The sequence below is a fragment of the Schistocerca gregaria genome, chromosome 5 (assembly GCF_023897955.1).
Source record: "Schistocerca gregaria isolate iqSchGreg1 chromosome 5, iqSchGreg1.2, whole genome shotgun sequence".
Classification (NCBI taxonomy): domain Eukaryota; kingdom Metazoa; phylum Arthropoda; class Insecta; order Orthoptera; family Acrididae; genus Schistocerca; species Schistocerca gregaria.
Window position 1 is genome coordinate 108451486 of NC_064924.1, and position 9409 is coordinate 108460894.

At 39.6% G+C, this 9409-nt stretch overlaps 1 protein-coding gene across 1 annotated transcript in view; it reads left to right on the forward strand.

Moving 5' to 3' along the window:
• LOC126272086 (hemicentin-1) overlaps window positions 1-556 on the forward strand; it is a 1030571-nt gene extending 1030015 nt beyond the window's left edge. Inside the window, exon 22 of the mRNA XM_049974649.1 lies at window positions 469-556. The gene's annotated coding sequence lies outside the window, so the exon portion shown is untranslated. The remainder of the gene's footprint in view (window positions 1-468) is intronic.
• The last annotated feature ends 8853 nt before the right edge of the window (window positions 557-9409 follow it).

Below are 9409 nucleotides of genomic sequence, written 5' to 3' on the forward strand. Positions count from 1 at the left end.
TCATATAGAATCAAGGTCTGTCAAACAGTGGTTCCCCCCCCCCCCCCCCCCCCCCCCCCTGTTATTCTGTCACCCCTCACACCTTTCACCTTTTTGCTCAGTGTGATTCCACCTCTTTATGTATTATTTAACTATCAATTTGTTTGTTCTCTCTCTCACTTTTTGGCCCTTGCCATTCTTAATGCTTCTCTCATTTTTTCCAGAGTCTGGGAAAACTACTCAACATTTCCTGTTTTTCTCTTGTTCATCTTTTTTATCACCTCACATCTTCAATTCCAAGTCAATTATCTTCACCATTAGTGCTAGTCTGTTTAACATTCTTGCTAAGAATTTACCATCTTGTGTGTAACACCAGATTCCTTCATTCTCTCTTTTCTTATTTAGCACATACCTTAAAGTAACTACTCCACATATACAATTTAGTTAATGACAGATTGTGTATTAAATATTTCTTTTTATATCTTACAGCCCTTTCGACCTGAATTTTCTGATCTGGACTATGCTGATGTTGATTACCGTTCCTATGGGCCAATAAACTACAAGAAAGCATCCATAGAGGCAGCAGAAAGAAAAAAAGAAGAAATACAAGGGAAAACAAAGCAGCAGGAAAATGGTTCCCAGGCTGAAGACCTGCTTTAATCTGTGCATTTATATCTGTGTATATCTGTTTCATCCATCCATCCACCCAGTGGAAGAAGAAAAGGAATAGCACAGTCTTTACAGATATAATTTACAACATTCTTCACCAAACATTAATTGTCATTTGTAACAAATATTAACAAAAACTAACAGCTACATTTGTAGTGCTGAATCTCATTTGCTTAATAGCACACCCTTAACATGAACAGTACCATTGAAAGTGTGTAATGGTGTATTTATTTAAAAAATGGTGGTGCTTTTGCTGCTCTTACAAAGGTACTGCAACAAATTTATAGTGACTGAAAGTGATTTGTATGTGATTATATGAAAATGAACATTTGATAACTGAATGTTAAATATATATGATTATATATATATATATTACACACACACACACACACACACACACACACACACACACACACACACACACACACACACACACACACACACAATACAGATGTGGTACTAATGTACATATGCCAAAGGAAAAAAATGTAAGTTATGTAAATTTATGAACAAGTTATACTCAGCATATTTAGGTTGTGAGTGTTTTAATAAAGAAAATAGTTTTTTTAATACAAAAATGTTTCATGAAAGTACTTTAAAAAAGTACCCACTATAAGACGTTTTAGTGTGTTTACTAGCGTGTGAATATGACAGAACAAAACTGTGAAATGTTAACTTTGAAGCTGATGTGTGCATAGTGTTATGGCTTCCATTAATGTCTCAGAGAACAGAAGAGACGGGAGTCACTGCAGGTATTTTTGTATCCATATTGAATGCACAAGTTAAAAGTATGAATGAACAAGCAATCTTACGTTTTTTAAAGAAGTGGACATTTTCCATGAAAGATATGTTGTTTATGCAAACAATTTGCTTACTCTTGTGATTAATGCGTCCACATTTGTATTAGTAAATGGTCTATTAATAACCAGTATTCTTATGAAAAAGAAATATTGTTTCCCACCTCTAACACAATCATTCTACATCATTACAGCCCCTATGGATGTTAGATACATTTGTGAGATTGGAGTGTTGCTCAATCATTGCTTTGGCAGAAAGTAGTTTTTTGCTTCAGTGTTGTCCTAGTTCCTTTTATTTTTAGCCATGACCAAACTAATTTTTGTAAATACTTACTTATAATTTTTAAAATGATTACCACAAATGTCATTTTGTAGTTCTTATTTTACTGCAAATAAGAAATAAAATTCTGACTATACCATGACTACAGTAAATGGTAACAGTCTTCTTTTTTCTTCAGAGTAAAGAGTCATAATCTTTTCTGCTGCCAGTACGTTTTTAATTTCAGAAGGTGACTGCATTGCCCAGAGTTTCGTGATATTTGTTGATACATAAGTATTTTTCCCCTCTTGTATGTTATCTGTTGTATTTAATTAATAAGGCAGTTGTTTCATTTACAGAAAACACTTTGTTTACTTTGTTATGTAATTCAGTTTCATTTGCTGAAAAATGAAATGACAAAATTATCTGTGATCAGAATAAATTTGTTTGCAATGTAACTGTACCAGATGTTGTTGAAATAAAATTATTTTCAGCTCACAAGTATGAGAAGAAGCAATAAAAATATGCTTCACAGAATTAGCATTGCAATACAGATATAGAAATGAATGGAGTTTAACTGAACAGTGGTGGTTCATATTTTGTTACACTGTAGTGTATCTCTCACTCTCTCTCTCTCTCTCTCTCTCTCTCTCTCTCTCTCTCTCTCTCTCTCTCTCTCTCTCTCATTTGAATGGTCTGCCATTTTGTTTAGCATTTGCAGCGTCTGTGAAATAGTTCGGTCACCTCAGATTTTTATTCCCTGCAAAGTTCTGCTCTAGCAAAAAGTGAGCTTCCATAGAATACACAATATCGATATGTATTAAAGTACAAATAACATACACTGTGATACATGATGATGACACAACTGTTATAACAAAAACACTTAATGATACTAAGGCATTACTAATACTCTTTGACTTCAGTAGACTGCTACAATAGTCAAAGAGCACTGTGCCACTGGTGTCATTGACTGCTACAGGAATTGAGTTCTGACAAGCCCATTGATTACTGTGCAAATTATGAAACATATTCTTGTTTATCATTCAGCTGTGATGGAGGTCCATTTGATTGAAGTGCTACTAGCTCACTCCCAAGATCAAATTTTCATTTACTCTAAACTGAACAGATGATATTTCAAAGCACATTACATGACTTCATTGTTACTTTAGTGTCAGTGTTTTCTATGTACATCCAGCATCTTCCCTAAGTTCTGCGTTTTGTGTTTTGCTACAAGACTGTTGTTGCTACAGACTGAAGTAAATAGATAAATAAACATTTCTACTCTTTCTGTGCCTATCCAAAGCTCAGGACAATAAAAAACTGAAAAATGGGAAGAGTGTCAAAAGTATTCATCACACAGCAAGATGCCTGACAATACAGCACCCAAGACATTGCCCCCAAGCTTTGCATGTCATAGTCAAAGAGTTAGTCACTGGATAAATTGCTATGTGTATCTCATTATACTGTAAAATCATTCATATATAATGTAACTAATGCAGAACTGCTATGTAATAAGTTTATTATTATATTGAAGCTTCTCTCTTAAAATGTTCGTTATTCAAAATGCACTTGAATAGTTTTTTGTTTTCTTATTTATGATATCATTGTCCCACATCTTCGATAGATGTAGACTTATGGGGGAAATTAGTGCTTTAATATTAAGTTCAGAGTTTTTTTTAGCATAATGAAGTATGTCTTTGGATATCTTGCTGAATTACTAATTCCATTTTGGTGCACAATGTCGAGGTGAATGACCTAATGGTGGATAGTAGTGCTATACTTCTAGAGGTCAGGATGGCATTCAGCTCTCCACCCTGGGCATGCTTGTAGCAAGGTGGTGAGTAGGAACTGAGTAGATACCTTCTAATAAATCAAGAAGGTAAGATTGGCATAAGTTTATTCACAAGTTCATAACAATATTCATGTTATGGCTTATGACCATAGTCTGGACAGCCTGTCGTAAGCTGGTTATAGTGGCAATGCAGTTGGTCAGCAGCATGGAGGTGAGGAACTGCCAAGTGTGTACTCTAGCCCTTGTGGCATGCAGTTATGGCAACTTCTGGCAGGACAGCTGCACTTACTAACGAAGGTGGTCTCAGGGTAGCACATACAAGCCATGCAGTGTCAAACATTTGGCTCAGGTGTGGATGATAGCAGTGGTGCTGACCTTTACCTGCACAGAGTGACAAGCAGCAGAGTGACAGAGTTCCACCATGCATTGCTGAAAATCAATTTCAGCATAACACTCATCCTTACCCCAGTTAACATACATTGCTAGTATCATCAATCTTATGAATCTCCCAATCTTCTGGTACCCATCTCAGAAAGCAATGTAAACCTGATCACCACTATTGAAAGCGTCTTTCCTCTTTCTTTTATTACCTCCCCCTGCCTTCTTGGGGAGTAGTGCCATCACTGGTGGCAACAAGTCTCCACCCTTTAGAAATAAATTTGTCTGAACCACCTCTTTATCTACAATATTTGCAACATAATTAAAATCATCAATAGTTTCCTATACATCCTTCAAAGTATCTACAACAAAATTACTATCCGCAGCCACACTCTGCACAACCCAAAAATTTTGGCCCATGTACTTGCCTGTACATGCCTATCCAGGAATACACCAGACTCAGGCTCTGTGGCCTATTCATAAGAGCCATCAGCCTCAAGTGAGGTAGGTACCACTGCACCAAAACTTATATTATCCAATTTGCTGCTCACACACACATTCGTGTCAGTACAACACACATTTACTTCATCTGGCACCACAGCTGATTCAGACGCTGAATTCTCGCAAGATATTTGAACTGCTAATTCCACATTACTTTCCTCAATGTCCACAATCTTACTACCTTCTGCAGCAATTAAACTACCACTGTTAACTTATTTCCTCTGATTGTTGGTTTTCACACAATAGTACTGTTATTTAACTTTTCCATCTCCTTATGTGTACAGTAATTTACACGTGAATCAATTGTCTGTTCCATGCACTCTTCATTCCTTTTCTGTCTGCTCACTATAAAACTGGCAACAGACTTAACTAGACTAGTATAGTTGGACCTGTTGTGGGAACTGATAAACTGGACAAAACTTTGTCCTCTATTATAGGCTTCAATTGCTTATTTATACTTGCATTACAAGCCCTCAACTAAGCTAACTGAACTGCTACAGCTTGTAATGTTTCCTCAAGGGTAACACCCTATGTTTTTGACTCTGATATTGTGGAACCTCTATCCAATCCACACAAATACAACAGGTGAAAAAAACAGGTTGTCAAGGTGGCCACTAAAATGTAACATTATCATAACACTTCCTGCTGTAACTCAGCTTCCCTTGCTGAGTGAAGACTCATAGTAATGCTTTACACACTTCAGAGCAATGTGCCATACCCCTTGGCCATGATAAGATACTAGCTGGGCACAAACCAGCACACACTTTTACGTACCTTCAGAACATTAGCTGAGTTTATTTGCCACAAATTGCACGGAATTGAAGATCTGGTAGAACACCAACTGATTTCCATGGGGACAGGGCAGGCACAAGAAACAGTCAGTGCACTCACCCCACTGCATTCTTGATGCTGGCATTGTCTTGGTTCCAGCTGTCCACAGCAGGAACACTTGTATCGATAAATGTCATCAGAAGTGTATTGTTTCTTCCATAACATACAGCAGTTGTCTGTATTGCAGCAGTCACTTCTGATATCAAATGTACACAGGAATTTCTGCCTTTTCTTCCTTCATAGACAGTGGTTGTTGACATTTCAGCAGCCACTTTTGTCACCAAACATAGGTGTTGGAGGGAGGGGGGGGGGGGGGGGGGGGGTGACCTTTACAGTGGGTGTAGTAGAATCATTGTTCTAGGGACCAAGATGACAGTCAACTCTCTACCCTAGGAATGGTTGCAGAAAAGCGGTGGATAGGAACCAAGTGGATGCTTCCAAAAAATGAAGACCATAAGACTGACAGAAGATTATTCACAAGTTTATGATAATGCTGGTGCGGCCTGTGGCCAGAGTCAGGCATCAGCCCTGGCGAGTGTATTGTTTGCTGATCTCAGTGAGCAGCCTCTGAGGCATAGAAGACACCTGGCATAGGTAGGACACACTGACAGCATCATCCATTAGTAGGATGGAGGCAAGTAACTGGCAAGTCAGGGATCCAGTGCATACAGCAGACTGCTGTGGGAACATCTGGCAGGATACCCACAATTGCTGCCAAAGGTGCCTGTCTCAGGGCAGGGCACGCCAAAACACACAGAATCAGACCATAGGCTCCAGTGTGAAGAGCAGTATTAGCACTGGCAACCAAGGAGTGTGCCTGCAAAGGGCGATGAGTAGTAGTAGTAGTAGTAGTAGTAGAGTTTGCCCACACAAGGCAGTGAGCAGCGGCAGAGTTTGCCTACACTGGGCAATGTCACATCGGCTGCTAGGTGGCCCAGGTGTGAACACAGTCTCAAGTGTGTGGCCAGCATCAAGTGAAAATCAGCCTGCAGGTGGCCCACTGGCTGGAGGGCACCAAATCAGCAGCATTCGATTCACGCTTACTGAAAACAGTGTCTGGCAGCAACAGACACCGCTTTTCTAAAATGGGCAGTATTTGTGCAAGTTCAGTTTGCAACTGTTCCTGAAGTGATAGCACTTTCCCTTCCTGAAGTCACAGCTGAATAATGGAGTGAGGCACGGTGTTGGGCACTCACGGCATCACTGCCTCAGTGACCTAATACTTCTCCTGAGTCACTGGTGTCATAGCCCCAGTTGTACCACGATCGTGCAGCAGCTTCACTTTGCAGGAGAAGCAGGTAATGATTTCCTCAATGTCAGCATAGCCTGAATATAATTTCTTGTACAAGAGCACATACTGGCCCCTGCCCGTAAGATTTCTTTAACATCTTGTCAGGCTATTTTTCTGCTATGAGTCAGTCGTAAGTCTCTTCTGCGAGGCTAAGTGAAGCTCTGTCACAGCAGTATTTTGATGAATGACCTGGCTAGCATCATCATACGCTATCACGACACACAGAACTGCTATTCACGTTGTTGTTGTTGTTGTGGTCTTCAATCCTGAGACTGGTTTGATGCAGCTCTCCATATTACTCTATCCTATGCAAGCTTCTTCATCTCCCAGTACCCACTGCAACCCACATCCTTCTGAATCTGCTTAGTGTAGTCATCTCTTGGCTCCCTCTACGATGTTTACCCTCTACGCTGCCCTCCAATTTCAAATTGGTGATCCCGCAATGCCTCAGAACATGTCCTACCCACTGATCCCTTCTTCTGGTCAAGTTGTGCCACAAACTTCTCTTCTCCCCAATCCTATTCAATACCTCCTCATTAGTTATGTGATCTACCCATCTAATCTTCGGCATTCTTCTGTAGCACCACATTTCGAAAGGTTCTATTCACTTCTTGTCCAAACTATTTATCGTCCATGTTTCCCTTCCATACATGGCTACACTCCATAAAAATACCTTCAGAAATGACTTCCTGACACTTAAATCTATACTCGATGTTAACAAATTTCTCTTCTTCAGAAACGCTTTCCTTGCCATTGCCATTCTACATTTTATATCCTCTCTACTTCGATCATCATCAGTTATTTTGCTCCCCAAATAGCAAAACTCGTTTACTACTTTAAGTGTCTCATTTCCTAATGTAATTCCCTCAGCATCACCCGACTTAATTTGACTACATTCCATTATCCTCGTTTTGCGTTTGTTGATGTTCATCTTATATCCGCCTTTCAAGACACTATCCATTCCATTCAACTGCTCCTCCAAGTCCTTTGCTGTCTCTGACAGAATTATGATGTCATTGGCGAACCTCAAAAAAAAATTTTTTTTTTTTTGCTCCAGGAATTTTAATACCTACTCCAAATTTTTCTTTTGTTCCCTTTACTGCTTGCTCAATATACAGATTGAATAACATCGGGGAGAGACTACAACCCTGTCTCACTCCCTTCCCAACCACTGCTTCCCTTTCATGTCCCTCGACTCTTGTAACTGCGATCTGGTTTCTGTACAAATTGTAAATAACCTTTTGCTCCCTGTATTTTACCCCTGCCACCTTCAGAATTTGAAAGACAGTATTCCAGTCAACATTGTCAAAAGCTTTCTATAAGTCTACAAATGCTGAAAATGTAGGTTTGCCCTTCCTTAATCTAGCTTCTAAGATAAGTCGTAGGGACAGTATTGCCTCACGTATTCCAACATTTCTACGGAATCCAAACTGATCTTCCAAATGGCCGGCTTCTACTAGTTTTTCCATTTGTCTGTAAAGAATACCCGTTAATATTTTGCAGCTGTGACTTATTAAACTGATAGTTCGGTAATTTTCACATCTGACAACACCTGCTTTCTTTGGGATTGGAATTATTATATTCTTCTTGAAGTCTGAGGGTATTTCGCCTGTCTCATACACCTTGCTCATCAGATGGTAGAGTTTTGTCAGGATTGGGTCTCCCAAGGCCGTCAGTAGTTCCAATGGAATGTTGTCTACTCCGGGGGCCTTGTTTCGACTCAGGTCTTTCAGTGCTCTGTCAAACTCTACACGCAGTAACGTATCTCCCATTTCATCTTCATCTACATCCTCTTCCATTTCCATAATATTGTCCTCAAGTACATCGCCCTTGTATAGACCCTCTATATACTCCTTCCACCTTTCTGCTTTCCCTTCTTTGCTTAGAACTGGGTTTCCATCTGAGCTCTTGATGTTCATACAAGTGGTTCTCTTATCTCCAAAGGACTCTTTAATTTTCCTGTAGGCAGTATCTATATGTCTGTATTCCTTTTTGCCTGCTTCATTTACTGCATTTTTATATTTTCTCCTTTCATCAATTAAATTCAATATTTCTTCTGTTACCCAAGGATTTCTAGAAGCCCTCGTCTATTTACCTACTTGATCCTCTGCTGCCTTCACTACTTCATCCCTCAAAGCTACCCATTCTTCTTCTACTGTATTTCTTTCCCACATTCCTGTCCATTGCTCCCTTATGCTCTCCCTGAAACTCTGTACAACCTCTGGCTCTTTTAGTTTATCCACATCCCATCTCCTTAAATCCCACCTTTTTGCAGTTTCTTCAGTTTTAATCTACAGGTCATAACCAATAGATTGTGGTCAGAGTCCACATCTGCCCCTGGAAATGTCTTACAATTTAAAACCTGGTTCCTAAATCTCTGTCTTACCATTATATAATCTATCTGATACCTTTTGGTATCTCCAGGCTTCTTCCATGTATACAGCCTTCTTTTATGATTCTTGAACCAAGTGTTACCTATGATTAGGTTGTGCTCTGTGCAAAATTCCTACCAGGCGGCTTTCTCTTTCATTTCTTTGCCCCAGTCCATATTCACCTACTACGTTTCCTTCTCTCCCTTTTCCTACTACCTATCTTGGCCACAATAATGCATTCACTATGCTGTTTGTAGTAGCTTACCCGCATTCCTATTTTCCTATTCATTATTAAACCTACTCCTGCATTACCCCTATTTGATTTTGTGTTTATAACCCTGTAGTCACCTGACTAGAACGCCAGTTTTCTTTCTCCTGATAATGACATCCTCTTGAGTAGTCCCCGCCCATAGATCCGAATGGGGGACTATTTTACCTCTGGAATATTTTACCCAAGAGGACACCATCATCATTTAATCATACAGTAAAGCTGCATGCCCTCGGGAAGAATTACGGCCTTAGTTTCCCCTTGCTTTCAGC